The following is a 17323-nucleotide window of genomic DNA, read 5'->3' on the forward strand; positions in this document are numbered from 1 at the left end:
CAGGACCCAGCTCCTGCAATGCCGGCTGCGGCAGGAGGAGGAAGCCTGCCGGGTCGGGTCGGCGCCCGGAAGCGGCGGCGACTGCAGCGCTAACAAAGCGCGAAGCAGCACCGCACGGAGCACCAAGGGCACGAGCGGCAGGAGGAAAGAGAGAGAGGCTCGTTACTTGCGGCACTTTAAGAGAAGCGATCTCCACATTCCGAGCCTCCCTTTTGCGCGTGCGGGCGTGTTAAAGCCCCAGTCGGTTCACTCCCCGCTTCCTCATCGCCATCCCTCCCTTTCAAACGTTGCCTCGGCCCCACAGACCCCTCCCTGGCCATCTTCCCCTAAGTGCGGTGCTGCTTCGTGCTTTGTCAACGCTGCAGCAACCGCCGCTTCCGACAAAGCGCAAAGCAGCGCCGCACTCTCTCTGTGTGTGCGCGCGCGTCCGTCTCTGTATGTGCGCGCGCATCTCTCTCTCCCCGTGCTGGTCTGTCTCTGTCTCTCTCTGTGTGTGTGCACGTCTGTCTCCCCCCCCCCGTGTGCACGTCTGTCTGTGTTTGCGCGCGCGTCTCTCTCTCTCCCCCCCCGTGTGCACATCTCTCTCTGTGTGCATGCGTCTCTCTCCCCCCCCACTCCACAATTCCCTGTTCAGGAGCTGAGTGAATGCGCGTCTCTCTCTCCCCGTGCGTGTCTGTCTCTGTCTCTCTCTGTGTGTGTGCGCGTCTGTCTTCCCCCCCGTGTGCACGTCTGTCTCTCTGTGTTTGCGCGCGCGTCTCTCTCCCCCCCCGTGTGCACATCTCTCTCTGTGTGCATGCGTCTCTCTCTCTCTCTCTCTCTCTCTCTCTCCCCCCTCCACAATTCCCTGTTCAAGAGCTGAGTGAATTCACAGTTGAATCTTGCTTCAACACTGATGTTTACAATATACCGTAGTATCCTGCACTGCAGCTGAGGGCTAGAGTAGACAGGGCAGGTGGTGTGACATACACAACATGAAACTTCCAATAAAGTAGTAAAGGAACTGACAGTTCAAATGTGAAGATTGTAGAGGCAGACTTGGCAAACTCTTCTGTGAACTGTCATGGCATGTAATCTGATGCTTTTGGAAGCATAAAGTGGCTCCAGTCGGGTGTACATTTGCCCAATGGGGAAGGTAATGGTATCTTCCTGGGCAATGCTGCTTACAGATGTTCTATGGCCATTGGGTGGTTCAGAATAGCTTCATTTCATTTTCTGCTTGTTTTCATATCTAAAAAGCACCGTCTGGCTTTTTAAAAAACTGACGTCCCCTCCCCGTCTAGTTTTGCCAAGAGACCCACTGCAAATCTGGAGGAGGAGTGGCTTTGGCGGGCTCTGAATAATCTCTCTCTCCCTATCTCCTGGAGGAGGATCTGGTGTGTAGGACTTACAAACCTTCAGAGACCCAGCTCTTGGGGGGGGGCTTTTGGACACCACGCTTTGCCTCCCCTCCGATTGGGAACATTCTGGCATCACAGGAGGTGGCCAAGCGGGTGGTGTCACTTCCGCACCGCCCCCCGCAAGACTTGGCAATAAGATATAGTGATAGGCGCAGTTCTGGAGGGCACCAAGGAAGAGGCGAGGCTGGACACTGCGCCTCCGAGCAACAGCTCCAGCCCCGCCGGCAGCACCCTTAAGACAGCCCTGGATAAATGTACTGTAGATTGCTTTACCATACCGGTACTTATGTGGTAATAAAAAAATAAGACACCACCTGAAAATAAGCCACCATGTGTTTTTTTGAGGAAAAAAAGTTTTAAGACGGTGTCTTAAAAAAGGGGAAACACGGTATCAGCATTACTAGCATCATTTGGCAAAAGTACAGTTAATACACCTTGCTGAAACCAACCCCCATTTTCTAGGCTGCACTGCCACCTTGTGGGTACGTTTCCATTTAGAAAAAATGGAACTAAAAAAAAGTTCCATTTTCACTGCTGCTAAAAGGTCCAAACCAGTGGTGGGGAGGAGAGAAACCCCAAACAACCTCTTCAATAAACGTTTCTGAAAACAAGAAATGTAGTTTAGTGTGTCCTGAACTCCTATGATGATGGAAGAATGTGCTAGCTGTAAGCTGTCTATAGAGAGCTGTGCTTTTGACCTAAGCATAGCTGCCAAGTTTTCCCTTTTCTCATGAGGAAGCCTATTCAGCATAAGGAAATTTCCCTTAAAAAAAGGGAGAACTTGGCAGCTATGGACCTAAGTAACATTGGAGATTATAGTGGCAGCACATTTCTGAACAGAAAAGAAAACAGTATGTATGTATGGATGCATGCATGTATAATGATTGAGGACAGCCCTCTGTTTGAGTGCTAGTGAGTCCAAGTCTGATTTAAATATAAAAAGAAAGAGCAGAAGATCTCTAGCAACATTCAGCAGCACCTGGTCCACAGGCACACAAGTCACCTGATGTTTTCCTCACTACGGTGATACGCATTATAGTCCTACTTAAATTATAGTAATTAATTCTAAAACTGTGCTTATACACATAAATTACTGTACTCAACTTGGTTTTTGGCAATGCCTAACTGGCCACCCTATGCCTTCTGCATCAGACAAAATCAAGCAGATAAGAACATGTGGCCTATCTTTGCAATTGAGCCTCCTGGTATGAGTGACATGCCCTCTTGAGGACTAGGAGTCCAGGGTTTCTGCTAGTGTTTCCTGTGCACAGGCAGCAGAAGCCAGCAGGGACAAGCTCTACATCATAACCAGGGAGGTTGAGATCCCAGGGACAGTGGAGGCCACCCAGGACTGCTGATAGGATTTAGTGGCCCCACAACGGATGTGAACGAGGGACTTGGGCCTTACTGAATACGTGTCAGTTGGTTCCAGGAACAGAAAGCAGTGTATACAATGGGTATGCATACATGCTATAATACCATGCCTGAAGATAGATAGATGATAGATAGATAGATAGATAGATAGATAGATAGATAGATAGATAGATAGATAGATAGATAGATATAGATAGATCAGGTGGCCCAAAATGTGAGACGTTTAAACAAAAGGAACATAAATAAGCTGAAGGCTATTAACTCTTCACTTTTTTGAAACATTCAAGGCTAGGCATCCCCAAACTTCGGCCCTCCAGATGTTTTGGACTACAATTCCCATCATCCTTGACCACTGGTCCTGTTAGCTAGGGATCATGGGAGTTGTAGTCCCAAAACATCTGGAGGGTCGCAGTTTGGGGATGCCTGTTCAAGGCCTTTCTCCAAGGTATTCAGATGAAAAAGAGGACAGAGCTCCCATACCTTTAATAGTTGTGTAGAGGATGGAATTTGCATGACAAACTCACCTGCTAAGTTTAACAACATATATGAAGACTAGAGCTCAGCTTTTTACCCAAGGGGTTTGTTAGCCATCAGCAGATAACTGACTTACAGTGCAATTTTTACTCAGAAGCAAGTCCTGTTGTAATCAGTGGGCTTACTCCCAGGTAAGTGTCCATAGGATTACAGCCTTAGATGCACACCCTCCAAGTGTCCTGATTTATGAAAGCCATCGTGGCTTCTGATTTGTCCCTATTTTCCCCACCAATGCCGCCGCTGCTGAGCTCAGGGAGGAGGAGGAGGAGGAGGAGGAGGAGGAGGAGGAGGAGGAGGAGGAGGAGGAGGCAGCGCTTGTCCCGAGCTGGGGCAGCTGAGACTGCAAGGGAGCATTGCCTCTCCTTGGCCTCCACTGCTGGCCTCCTCCCTTGGACAGCTCATAGCAGCTGCTGGAGAGAGGAGGAAGAGGAGAGGCTGCCACCGCCCAGGCCCAGCCCTGTGGAATGCACTGGCTCTGAGGGGCAGGCAGAGGACAGAGCAGCCCTGGGCAGGAAGAAGGGGGGGGCAAAGTGTCTGTGCCTAATCTTGCCCCTTTCTAGAAGTTATTTATCAGTGTGTACTTTTCTTTTTGCAAATCTGCCAAGGAATAAAAGAAAATTGGGATTAAGGGGTTTTCTTAGGGCGGTGTCATCACTTCTGAAACATCAGGTGATGACATGTGTGTGAATAAGCAATCAGATACAACTTCGGCCTTATAATGAACTTTAAAAAACGTTCAAACCCCTTTACCAAAAACCCAGAATCCTTTTTGTTGGGGATAATCACAACAGAAGTTACAAAAAAAGGGGGAAAGGCACAAAAATTGATAACGTACCAACAAAAGAAGAGAGGCATCTCAAACTGAATATGTGGAGTTAGCAGGCATGACCACTAGAATAAGAAACCAAAATGATACGTTGTTGTTGTTGTTGTTGTTGTTGAATTTATATACCGCCCTATACCTGGGGGTTTGGGGACATGGGTGGCACTGTGGATTAAACCACAGAGCCTAGGGCTTGCCAATCAGAAGGTCGGAGGTTCAAATCCCCGTGACGGGGTGAGCTCCCATTGCTTGGTCCTAGCTCCTGCCAACCTAGCAGTTCGAAAGCACACCAAAAAATTGCAAGTAGATAAATAGGTACCACTCCAGTGGGAAGGTAAACAGCGTTTCCGTGTGCTGCTCTGGTTCGCCAGAAGTGGCTTTGTCATGCTGGCCACATGACCCAGAAGCTGTATGTTGGCTCCCTCGGCCAATAATGCGAGATGAGCGCCGCAACCCCAGAGTCGTCCGTGACTGGACGTAACAGTCAGGGGTCCCTTTACCCTTACCTTTAGTTCAATATGAGAAGGAAAATGGGAGTATCCCTAAACATCTTTTTAAAGAAAAAAAGCATTGTTTATAGGAATGCATTCCTCCCTTTAATAGGTATCTCAAGTGCTGAGTGCTAATAGGATTGCAGTCAAAACAACCATTGAGGAATCAAAGAGAGAGATCAGCATGCTTGGGGATATTCTGATTTTTGCAGAAGTATAAATAAAATTTTAAAACAAAAACTAAGGGCTGAAAAAAGGACTTTAGCAACTAAGCATGCTTTGCAGTCATGAGCGCCAGTTGGGAAAAAGTTTCTGTAAGATGTACAATCACTTCCTCAGTTGAAAATATTTTACTGAAGCATCAAAATGCTTAATCTATTAATTCATATGCATAAAATAAAAGTGTATTCTTGCTCTTAAGAAACTGCATGACATAATACCACTAGATGGAGCTGTAGATATTTGAGCAAGGCTGTTCTTTTGCACAGTGGCAATATTTTCCCCTTCAGAAAAGCTCCTGGGTCTTCTTCAGGGGCCTTCGAATGTGCTTGTGTAAGCCACCGAAACTCCGCTTATCAACCGCATCCAAAATAAACTACAGAAAATCCTTGTAGTCCCCAGTGTGCAGAGAAGGAGAGTGCCAAGTTTGAATAGGTAATAGGGGTTCTCATAAATTAGTAATCAGCCCTGATACAAGGGTGTTTCAAAATAAATTAGGTTATAGATTTCCAGCTCTCAGACTGACACTGTAACTACAGTGTGGCTGGGAGAGTGCAGGTTTCTGTTGCAGCATCAATGCATTTTACATGTGGAGGATATAGCAGTAATCCGATCAACGGCAATTGCCACAATACCAGACGGATCTCTAAAAATAGAAGCCCCATGGTAATCTGTCTGGATTACTGAATTCAATGAGTACTTGGTGACAAATCAGGAAAATATTCAGTGAACAGGATTTGAATACATACATAATGTTGTATTTGCATTCAAGGAGATGTGTAACTTCTCCTGTCTTCAGTGCCACAGAATTGTGTGTGTGTGTACACTGTGTGTGTGTGTGTGTTATATTATACAACTATTTGACGTTTAGAAGACATCTGAAGGCAGCCCTTTTTAGAGAACTTTTAATGACTGATGTTTTAATGTATTTTTAATCTTTGTTGGAAGAAGCCCAGAGTGGCTGGGGAAACCCAGCCAGATGGGCAGGGTATAAAAAATAAGAAGAAGTTGTTGTTGTTGTTGTTGTTGTTGTTGTTGTTGTTGTTGTTGTTGTTGTTGTTGTTGTTGTTATATATTGGAATACTTCTCTCTGGCTTATCCCTAAAGCAAAAAACAGAAAGACTTTTAAGTTGTGGTCTTGTATCTTAATTGTTCACTAACCCAATTGTTCACTAACCTATTTTCCTGGTATTATCTATCCTGTTCAGTTCAACCTCAGGAATTATATGGGTTTAAGCTATTTTGGCACTCCAGTGCATGGCTGGGCCATGGACAACATGGGCTATTAAACTGCTCTTGGTGATGGGAATGAATTTGGAGGGGAAACTATTTTTAAAAAATGTATAGACTGTTTCACAACTTAAAGCTATTGAAGTGGTGTACAAGATAAAACACAAGTTCTAAAAACAATAAAATCAGTTCAACAAACTCAAGTAATAAGGGGAGCTGGAGATATCTTGACAAGCAGTCTTGATTTACTGATTGCATTTATCTGCAACCTTTCCTCCAAGGACCTAAGGTGGCACACCTGGCTGAGCAGCGTGTTCAGCCCTGGCCTCTCAGGTCCTGGCCAGGCACTCTAAACCCTGCACCCCAGGGAGTCCTGCTACGGAAGTCCGGGCAGCTGCCGTCACTGGCCTTGCCCATTGGTGCTGCAGGGCAAGCAGAGAATTCAATGGCAGTAGTTATGACAAAAGATAAGCCACAGAGCCACTGTTGCCGCTAGTATTAAAGTGACTTTTAACTTGTTTCCAAATCCTAGACTGTAATTCTTTATGAAGAGAGAAAGTGTTTACCAATCTCACTATGGAAATCACATGTATTTGACTGGTGAACTGCTAGTGCTTTTCAGCTTTGTTCTTTCCATAATGAAAATCCCAGAAGTCATCTGCTCCCCACTCCAGCACATTTCTCCCACCCCTTTGAAAAATCAAATTATAGTTCTGCCGGCAATAGGAAGTGGTCAAATCAGTAATGGGAGGAAAGTATGTGGATTACTTCAGCGAATGATGAGTTGGCTGTAAGGATCTTTCCATCGTGCTCTTGATTGAAAGGTGGTTGATTGTAATGCTTGTTTGAGAGATTTTATATTGGAAGAACTGCCCAAATCTGTATTGGCTGAGGTCTCAAAGGTTTATCAGAAACACTGATTAGGAGCCACAGCTCAGGCCGTCCATAATTGGCGGGATCCCCATGCCCCAACATTGGAATGATTAATTTGTGTTCACACTCACCACCCTACCTTGATTCAATGTGTTCTGTACTGTCGTATCAATCCTTTTCTTTGTCTGATTTTACTGCACAGAGAACACTACTGCTTCCTGAATGGCTCTGGATGGGTGAGCCAATTGTGTCTCGTGAGTCCTGTGTGGCTTCTGGGGAGTGCAAGCATGACTCCAGAGCAATAATTCTGTTTAATTTTGAAACAGAATTAAAATACAGTCCTTAGCACAGATGGAGTCTAGGGCCGGGTGAATCTGTCTATTTTGCTTCCTCTCATTTTCTACTCTTAAGTTTGGTTCTCTACATTTTCACATCAGAGGTGACAGCTTCTCTGGAGGATTGAGTGGGCCCAACACAACATCTGGATGTTGGGCATGGGGCTCTCTGAACATTGAGGAGGCTCGGCTCCCTCAAAGAAAGATTGGGGGACCTACAGTGCTGGTGCCCTTGGTTTGGATTTTTTTTTTAAGTGCTCATGGAAATTCATCAGCATTTAGCTGTGAATTTCTCCTAATAAACATATTTGTATGAAATTTTGCCTCACAATCACATTTTTTGCAAAGCAGTGTCCTCTCCCTCTTTTTTGCATGTTACTGTCACTGTATTTTATACACACTTTACCTGAGTATATGCATTTTTGTATATGTCCCTTGTCTGGAGAACTGCATTGTAAAGTTTGGAGAAGTATGGCTTTCAAAGGATGGCAGTATTTGAGGTCACATGCTGTTTGGGAAAATGCAAACTGGATTGATTCACATTTAAATATGAACTGAATTGAATATCTCTCCCATCCTTAATGGAGCTAAGGGCAGGGGAAGATAGATCGGGAGCTGCAGATAGATTTTTGTAGAGTGACATGGGTTTCTGGATCCTGATTGTTTTAACCAGGGCCGGCTCTAGGTATAGTTCCGGTGGCGCGGGCGCCAGGCCAGCAGACGGGGCGCTGCGAGGGGGGGGGGCGCCGGAGCAATCTCCGCGCCTCAGCGCCAGGGCGCCCGACCTGCTCAAGACTGCCCTGGTTTTAAAAATAGCAACAACTGTGGAAACGACTTAATCTAACCAGAAGTTAACTCTTGCTTGTGAACTCAAGTTTAATTTTGGTAGAGAAAATGATTTATTCGGCTCAGAGGCACCCTGTGCTTTAAGTCTGTCTTTTGAGAAGGCTTTCTGGTTGGTAGATCTTGTGGTTCTAGCAGAAGGAAGGAAGGAAGGTAGGTAGGTAGGTAGGTAGGTAGGTAGGGAGGGAGGGAGGGAGCTACCCACTCTGGCCTAGAGTCATATCTGATGCAATCCAAGACCTTCCTTTTCTTCATAATATGTGAGAATGTGCAGCAGTGACACAGGAAACAACAGCATCAGGGGCAAGCTGAGGCTCATTTGAGTTTTTTATTATTGTTGTTGTTGTTGTTTAGTCGTTTAGTCGTGTCCGACTCTTCGTGACCCCATGGACCATAGCACGCCAGGCACTCCTGTCTTGCACTGCCTCCCGCAGTTTGGTCAAACTCATGTTCGTAGCTTCGAGAACACTGTCCAACCATCTTGTCCTCTGTCGTCCCCTTCTCCTAGTGCCCTCCATCTTTCCCAACATCAGGGACTTTTCCAAGGATTCTTCTCTTCTCATGAGGTGGCCAAAGTATTGGAGCCTCAGCTTCACGATCTGTCCTTCCAGGGAGCACTCAGGGCTGATTTCCTTAAGAATGGATAGGTTTGATCTTCTTGCAGTCCATGGGACTCTCAAGAGTCTCCTCCAGCACCATAATTCAAAAGCATCAATTCTTCGGCGATCAGCCTTCTTTATGGTCCAGCTCTCACTTCCATACATCACTACTGGGAAAGCCATAGCTTTAACTATACAGACCTTTGTTGGCAAGGTGATGTCTCTGCTTTTTAAGATGCTGTCTAGGTTTGTCATTGCTTTTCTCCCAAGAAGCAGGCGTCTTTTAATTTCGTGACTGCTGTCACCATCTGCAGTGATCAAGGAGCCAAAGAAAGTAAAATCTCTCACTGCCTCCATTTCTTCCCCTTCTATTTGCCAGGAGGTGATGGGACCAGTGGCCATGATCTTGGTTTTTTTGATGTTGAGCTTCAGACCATATTTTGCGCTCTCCTCTTTCACCCTCATTAAAAGGTTCTTTAATTCCTCCTCACTTTCTACCATCAAGGTTGTGTCATCTGCATATCTGAGGTTGTTGATATTTCTTCCGGCAATCTTAATTCCGGCTTGGGATTCATCTAGTCCAGCCTTTCGCATGATGAATTCTGCATATAAGTTAAATAAGCAGGGAGACAATATACAACCTTGTCGTACTCCTTTCCCAATTTTGAACCAATCAGTTGTTCCATATCCAGTTCTAACTGTAGCTTCTTGTCCCACATAGAGATTTCTCAGGAGACAGATGAGGTGATCAGGCACTCCCATTTCTTTAAGAACTTGCCAAAGTTTGCTGTGGTCGACACAGTCAAAGGCTTTTGCATAGTCAATGAAGCAGAAGTAGACGTTTTTCTGGAACTCTCTAGCTTTCTCCATAATCCAGCGCATGTTTGCTATTTGGTCTCTGGTTCCTCTGCCCTTTCAAAATCCAGCTTGCACTTCTGGGAGTTCTCGGTCCACATACTGCCTAAGCCTGCCTTGTAGAATTTTAAGCATAGCGTTTATTATTAGTAACTATTAGTAACTACATATATATGTCACAAGTCACACTGTTCTACACTGTATACAAACAATACTGTAAAACATTAAAATATACTAAAAATGAGCAAATCCTTGGACTAAAGCTCAGCAGCAAATAGTAAAGCAGTACAAAAAAATGCGGGGTCAGTAAAAGTATACAACACATGCAAAATGCAATGGATTCAAAAGTTCACATTATTAAAAATCTGGGGAATGGACATGTCTTCTGTAGTTGTCATCTGCTGCCCCCTGCCTGGTGGAGGCCCCCATCGTGGAGGGCCTCTGGAGGTCATCTCAGGGACTTCAAAAATTATTCAGACCATCTTGTCCCAAACATTTTAGGCTTTCAATTGGACCTGGAAATGGCCTGGACACTGGTGCAGAGGATAAATCACTGGCAGAATAGGATCAAATCTTGGAGACGCCATTAACAGTTTTACTACACTATTCTGGGCCACTCAAAGTTTCTGAGCCAGTTTAAAGGACTGTCACATGTATGATGAATTGCAGTAGTCAAAGCAGGAGGTTAGCAGAGCCCAGGTAACGGAGGCAAGACTGGCACAAGGAGAAACCATCCAGTCAAAGGTTTCTGCAGAGGGAAATGGGAGAGCATTGGGGGGTGGGGTGGCGACAGAAGTACAGTATTGCAGTAGGCAGGACTTAACTGCCCCCGCCCCCAATTTGCATTCCGTGCTAGGGTCTCATGTTCAAATATATGAAAAAAGAAGAAATTGTCCTTCTCTTAGCAACTGTCCTTGATCAGGCTGTATGAGGAAAAGGGCTTCCAGGTGAGTTCCTTTAATTTTTAATCTGCTGTTGAGGGAATCTCTTTGGCTGTCATCCTTTGTTTTCAGATCTACCACTAGCATAAAGAACATAGCTGCCAAGTTTTCCCTTTTCTCGCGAGGAAGCCTATTCAGCATAAGGGAAAATCCCTTTAAAAAATGGATAACTTGGCAGCTATGATAAAGAATTTAGATAAAATGACTTATATGAAACTGGGTGTGGGTGTGTGTGATAATCTAAAGCAGGGGCCGCCAGACACTGAGTTTCCTTTCCTTTTTTTTTTTTTGAAGCAAGTCTGTAGACCTCCAAAAAGAAAGTCATGGGACAAAATGTGTAGGCTGTGTATTTTCCCTGGTACTGAGGAATGCTCCCTGTTGCTTTCAGACACCAACAGCATCAGTGTTTTTGTAAAATTGATATTATGTGATTTCTGCAATCAGGACCAGCAGGACATAGCTGACTTCCCATGATAAGCATAAGGTTGTTTGGGGGGAGAGAGAACTGTCTCGTTTGTGTTATGCTGTCCACCCATGGCAGCCATGTTATGTTATGCCCCAGCACTTTCTCAAAATTCAGAATGTATCCACTAGTCCAAAAAGGTTGGTAATATAGTGAAGGGCTGTACATGTTCCAGCTTGTCAGTATCCTTATCACCATATTTTTCACTCCATAAGACGCATCTGACCATAAGACACACCTAATTTTTTAGAGGAGGAAAGGGGGAAAGCCCTGGTTTTTTGGAATCAGCTCACAGTTGTGCAGCTTTTTTGCAAAGGGGAAAAGCTCCATTTTTGAGGATCAGCTCAAAGTTGTTGAGCTTACCTTCCAAAGGGGAAAAATCCTGTTTTTATGGGGTTCCATTCACAGTTCTGCAGCTTCTTTAGGAAAGGAAAGGAAGCCATTTCTACAGCTTCCAGACAGATAATCTAATCAGCCAGTCACATGTCACTGGGGAAACAAACAGCCTCCGTCTGCAGAACAGTCAACAATGCAGGCCTGGGCAAGGGGCCGGGGCCAGGAAGGGAGCTAACGTCCCTTATCTCCCTCCCCGATCTCTTGCCATCAGCTGCTGAGTGGCTTCCTTTCAACACCCTCTTTCCCTCTTGTTACCCTTTAAAAGCACGACCTGCTTTTTGCCCTTGGGCAATTTGGCTCCAGGGATCACACATTCGCTCCATAAGATGCACAGACATTTCCTCTTACTTTTTTAGGAGGAAAAAAGTGTCTTATGGAGCGAAAAATACAGTAATTTGTAGCACCCAGAATTAGACATAGTATTCCTGGTGTGGCCTGACCAAGGCAGAATAGAGTGGTACTATTACTTCCCATGATCTGGACACTAGGTGTGACATTGACCTATGATAGTGCTGGCTGTGAAATAGTTAACCGGGTGACCCAATAAGAACCCAGGGGGGGGGGTAGAGTCAGAGGGACTATAAAACCAGCTCGGGGGGGGGTAGTTCAGGTAGTTCAGGGGGTTCGGAGTTCAGTTGGGATCGGAGTGGGAGTTGAATTGCGGGGGAGTCTGTGGGTAGGTTGAGATAGTGTAGCGGAAAATAATCTGAGTCAGTAACAGTTTGAATCTGAGAAGATCAGTAGATAACAGCAGGTTGGAAATTGGATGCTGGAAGGTATAGGACGGTATAGGAAGGTATAGGCCGGTATAGGCATAAAGTTATTATAATTGTTTGAAGACCGTTTATGAAACCACACGCTTGTTAAACTGCAGTAAATAAACAGAAGTTTTATGTTCCAATTTAACCCTGACTGGACTCAGTACTTTACCAGTTAGAGACTGGTTGGTGGCAGCGGGAAACCCAGTGGTGGCACAGGGGGCAACAGACCGTGAAACGTCTGGGGACTCTGTGTGATCGCCACACTAGGCTTCTGTTGATGCAGCCTAGTAGACCATCAGCTTTTTTTGCAGCTGCATCACACTGTAGATTCATGTTAAGCTTGTAGGCTACTAACACCCCTAGTTCCTTTTCACATGTACTACCAGCAATATAGGTGTCCCTCATCTTATATTTGTGCCTTTGGTTCTTCAAAGTCACGAGGGGACTTGTGCATGAATATCTGAAGACTGATTGAAGAAGCTACTGGTCCTCCAGACACATACTTTCCTCCCTCACCCCCAAAAGATAATTAATTGTGCTATTTCATCATAAAAAGTTTTTACTTCCTTTCCTGTCTTTCTTTTTTAAGTCTCTCAAAGAAGATTTGTCTCTCTCCTTTTTGCGGTGGAAAAATATATCTAGATCTTAGATGGGCTGAGGGTAAGAACAGAAGGAAAAGACTTTTGATCCCATGTCTGCATCCAATATCTGAGATGTTACTAAAAGAACCACGCAATGTGCCTGAAGAAAATCTCTCTCTCTCTCTCTCTCTCTCTCTCTCTCTCTCTCTCTCTCTCTCTCTCTCTCTCTTGAAAACTTGAAGGAAGCATTGCATCCCATGTGCCATAGACCATCATTTTGCAAGGTTTGGAAACAGTACAGGAACCTGCACACCTTTGCAAGAGAAGAGAAAGTGAAATGAGTGTGAATGCCACCAACAGCCCAAGGGATGCTTGGAACTGAGGAGCAGCAACAGAGACAATGGAATGAGTGGTTTTATGTTCATGGAGGACAAAGCTAGCAGAGGAGTAGAGAGAGTGAGAAGGGGCATGTGGGCAATGGAGAAGAACAGATAAATAAGTAGAGGGAAGAAAACAGCACAGTGGGCTCTTCTAGCATGGGTGAGTCCAGATTAGTTCTGGGGAATAAGGAGATTGTCAAGACCATTATTAGCGGAGCAAGGATTTAATCTGCTCTATAAGTTGTATATAAAATATAGGATGTATATAGGTCACATTGTGACTGAAAGTCGGGGGAGTGAATGGGGTTGCATGAAAGACTGCGCTGGAATGCCCACTAACTCTGTCTACACACTAGAATCAAACGGAGATAGGGTGCTGCCTTAGGTTCCTCTAGCAATTGGTCTATCTAGCTTGGTACTGTCTATTCTGATTGATGGCAGCTCTCCAGGGTTTCAGACAGGGAATATTCCCAGCCCTGGAGATGTCGGCAAGTGACTCTTGGGCCTTTCTGCATGTGAAGCAGATGCTCTGCCTCTTCCCGTAATGCAGGGGAGCAAGAAGCGCTCTCTGCTTCTGATTCCTCCCCCCTTTGCTTACCCTTGTAAAAGTCCTGTGCTGGTGTTTGGGGGGGGGCATCCTTACATGCAGAGTGACTCTTGCAAACTAGTGTATTTCAGCTGACTGATTTCAGAATGTCCAATCCCGTGCAACATGGATAGTTATATATTAGCTCAGGGGTCCCCAGACTTACCGAGCGGCGGGCCGGTGCCCGCCGCGCCGACCGCGCGGTGGGCCGGACGGCAGGGGAGTGCGCGCGCAGCGGGCCGGAGGGCGGGGGAGTGCGCGCCCGTGCGCATGCGCACACGCACACGGGCGGAAAAAAACCGGCGAAAATCGCTTGTGCGCATGCGTATGGGCCTCCCCCGACCCGGAAGTGCACCAGAAATGATCTCTTCCGGGTCGGGAGAGGCCCGTACGCATGCGCACAAAGGATTTTCGGCGATTTTTTGCCGATTTTTTAGATCGCCGCTGCGCCGCGCGCCGTGAGAGCGGGCGGCGGCAGCGGGCGGCGGGGGTCGTCGCGGGCCGGATTGGAAGGCCGATTGGGCCGCATCCGGCCCGGGGGCCGTAGTTTGGGGACCCCTGTATTAGCTGTTTAAACTTGCATATAATGGCGTGAGCTCTTCACGGTATATTTCTCTTGTGCCCAGGTCAACACCCCACATGCTCATTTGCTTCCATAGCATTAAATCTGGTACTTTTAATTTGCCTGATTAGTAGTTTATCACAGCTAAAGTAACAACCATTGAAGCCTCAAAGAGTTCCCCTTCCCCACCAAAATACTTGGAATTACAGATTCAGCACCATTTGTGATGCCTTGAGTGTGACAGGTCCTATTCACCTTCTCACATGCATGGTCCATAGTACATAATAACACTAGATGGCATGTTGCCAGGTTAGCTGACTACTTGACCTCTCCTTTTTATTATTAGCTCTTTATCAGAGGGAATCCAGTCCCTGTTCCTTGTTCTAGAAAACAGTTACCAGAGAGAGACTGCATCAAGCCGTTTGGTCATGTTCAGAAATGTTTCCATATGCAGTAAGGGAACTGTGAAAACATCTTTTAAAAGCAGCATGCCTCTTTGGCACCAGTATTTGCGGGAGAGGGAGGAAGGGAAGGAGGTTATTGTTTTGTTTTTGCCCTTGTTTTTATTATGCATTTTGTGGTGTTTTTTTTTGTATTTTAATGCTGTGAATCACCCTGAGATCTATGGGTGAAGGGCAGTATACAAAATAATAATAATAATAATAATAATAATAATAATAATAATAATAATAATAATGTAAAGAGCACATTAGGTCCGTATAGTTAAAGCTAGTATAGTTAAAGCTATGGTTTTCCCAGTAGTGATGTATGGAAGTGAGAGCTGGACCATAAAGAAGGCTGGACCATAAAGAAGACCATAAAGAAGGCTGATCGCCAAAGAATTGATGCTTTTGAATTATGGTGCTGGAGGAGACTCTTGAGAGTCCCATGGACTGCAAGAAGATCAAACCTATCCATTCTTAAGGAAATCAGCCCTGAGTGCTCCCTGGAAGGACAGATCGTGAAGCTGAGGCTCCAATACTTTGGCCACCTCATGAGAATAGAAGAATCCTTGGAAAAGTCCCTGATGTTGGGAAAGATTGAGGGCACTAGGAGAAGGGGACGACAGAGGACAAGATGGTTGGACAGTGTTCTCGAAGCTACGAACATGAGTTTGACCAAACTGCGGGAGGCAGTGCAAGACAGGAGTGCCTGGCGTGCTATGGTCCATGGGGTCACAAAGAGTCGGACACGACTAAACGACTAAACAACAACAAAGAGCACAATTTTTTTCCATGTAAATCACTTTTTTTCTTATTGTGACCATAACATGCAAACACAAGCTTGCAGGCAACAAAATATGTGGGCTGGTTTCCCTTCTCTGCATTTCATGTGGGTCTTTCTTATCTTGTATTGAATATCTAGTTATGAGACCTATCTTGCTTTCTTCCATGCTTCTTTATTGATATAAATATCTTCTTCCATGGAACTAGAAAGTTTCATTCCTCTCCACCATAAAGATTAAATGCTTCGCTTTGTCACTAGGTGCTGATATTGTGTATAGCGCTACTGTATAGTGAAACCTAGTAGGCATTACAAGTATTACAACATTACAAGTAACACAGAAGCCCAAGGGAGCAGGGGGGAGGAAAGAGAATGCGCCTGGGCATCTCATTCCTATATGTATGTCTATCCAGAATCTGGTACCCTTAAACCAACAACAACCACAACATGCACCCATTCACACATATTTTACATTGAATGACCCTGATTTCCATAACATTCAGAGAATAAACAGATCAATAGATAACTACTTCATTTTTCTAAAGTGGTGAAATTCAAAGGCTGAATTCAGCAATCCATAATATTATAGAACATTATACAACCTCTAGGCAGGCAGCATAGTAAGCTGTTTATTGGCTGCCTCATTTTGAGTAACAGCTCTTTAGCACACTGACCCTAAACATTTTCTAAGGCTTCCAATCTCAGTTGCTTTTTTTTTTTAAAAAAAAATCTTTTGCTGATACACAGTACATATCTAAACACTTGCATATTCACGCTGTAAATATTGGTTTGAATTGTTAAGATGGAACATCTTCCATTTGACAAAGTGGGAAAGATAGTAATAGCTATGGTTCTAACTACTGACAACATATGCTGTTGATAATTGAAAGCATAATTGTCAATAGTTATGAGCACATCACAAAATGTGTGGATGTGTTCAGTGGGAAAGAATCACACAACAAGTGATAGGCTAATCTCCGGGGTCATTTCTCTAGAATTTAAATGTTAAACGTTACTTGTGCAGGCCACTGAAAACGATCTAACCTGTGGCAATGTTGCACATTTAAGTTATCATAGTGAAAACACCACACTTCTGACAATGTGCATCAAAAATAACACATGACCACCAACAGAATCACTCTATTGTTGGCTGTGTGGTGGGAATACTTTGAACATAATTAATATTTGGCTAATGCAAATAAAGATTCTTCTTCTTCTGGATAACATAATTAACATTGGGCAAACTTTTCCTAGCTCATCTTGTAATGCATGAGCGACGGATATCTTTTTTTTCACTCCAAGGGTTGGATTTCCTTCTGGGCCATTTTTTGAGGGCCACATGCCTGCGTTGGGTTGGGGCAGTGAGTGTACATGTTAGCTTTGTACAGTAGGCTAGTGTCATTCTACACATGCTCAAAGGCCCCTCTCTATCCTTTATCAAGACAAGCCAGAGTCATTATTACAGGTCAAGGATATATTCCAGTTAGGCAAGAGCACTCAGGATACAAAGCTTCCTGGAGAAGCCTGGCAGATCTTTCCTCAACAGTAACAAGCTGTTTGGTTGCCTGATGTAATGGATAGATGGTAACTTGCAATGTCATGGTAACATAAAATGTTTCCTGCACCCATGTTGATTAAAAACAAAACAAAACAAAACAAAACAAAACACTCCAGCTTCCTTTGATTTCAGATAGTTTGTGGATATGTAGCAATGCTAGCGTGGAAAGGAAGAATAGATAGATAGATAAATCTATATTTGGCTATAAGGCCACACCACAAAAATAAATCAGACGTAAAAAACAGAGATACAAATTTCCAACATCTAAATAGAGTAGGTCTGTGGGATTACACTACAG

This window comes from Zootoca vivipara, chromosome 10 (genome assembly GCF_965207765.1).
Source record: "Zootoca vivipara chromosome 10, rZooViv2.hap1.1, whole genome shotgun sequence".
NCBI classification, from domain to species: domain Eukaryota; kingdom Metazoa; phylum Chordata; class Lepidosauria; order Squamata; family Lacertidae; genus Zootoca; species Zootoca vivipara.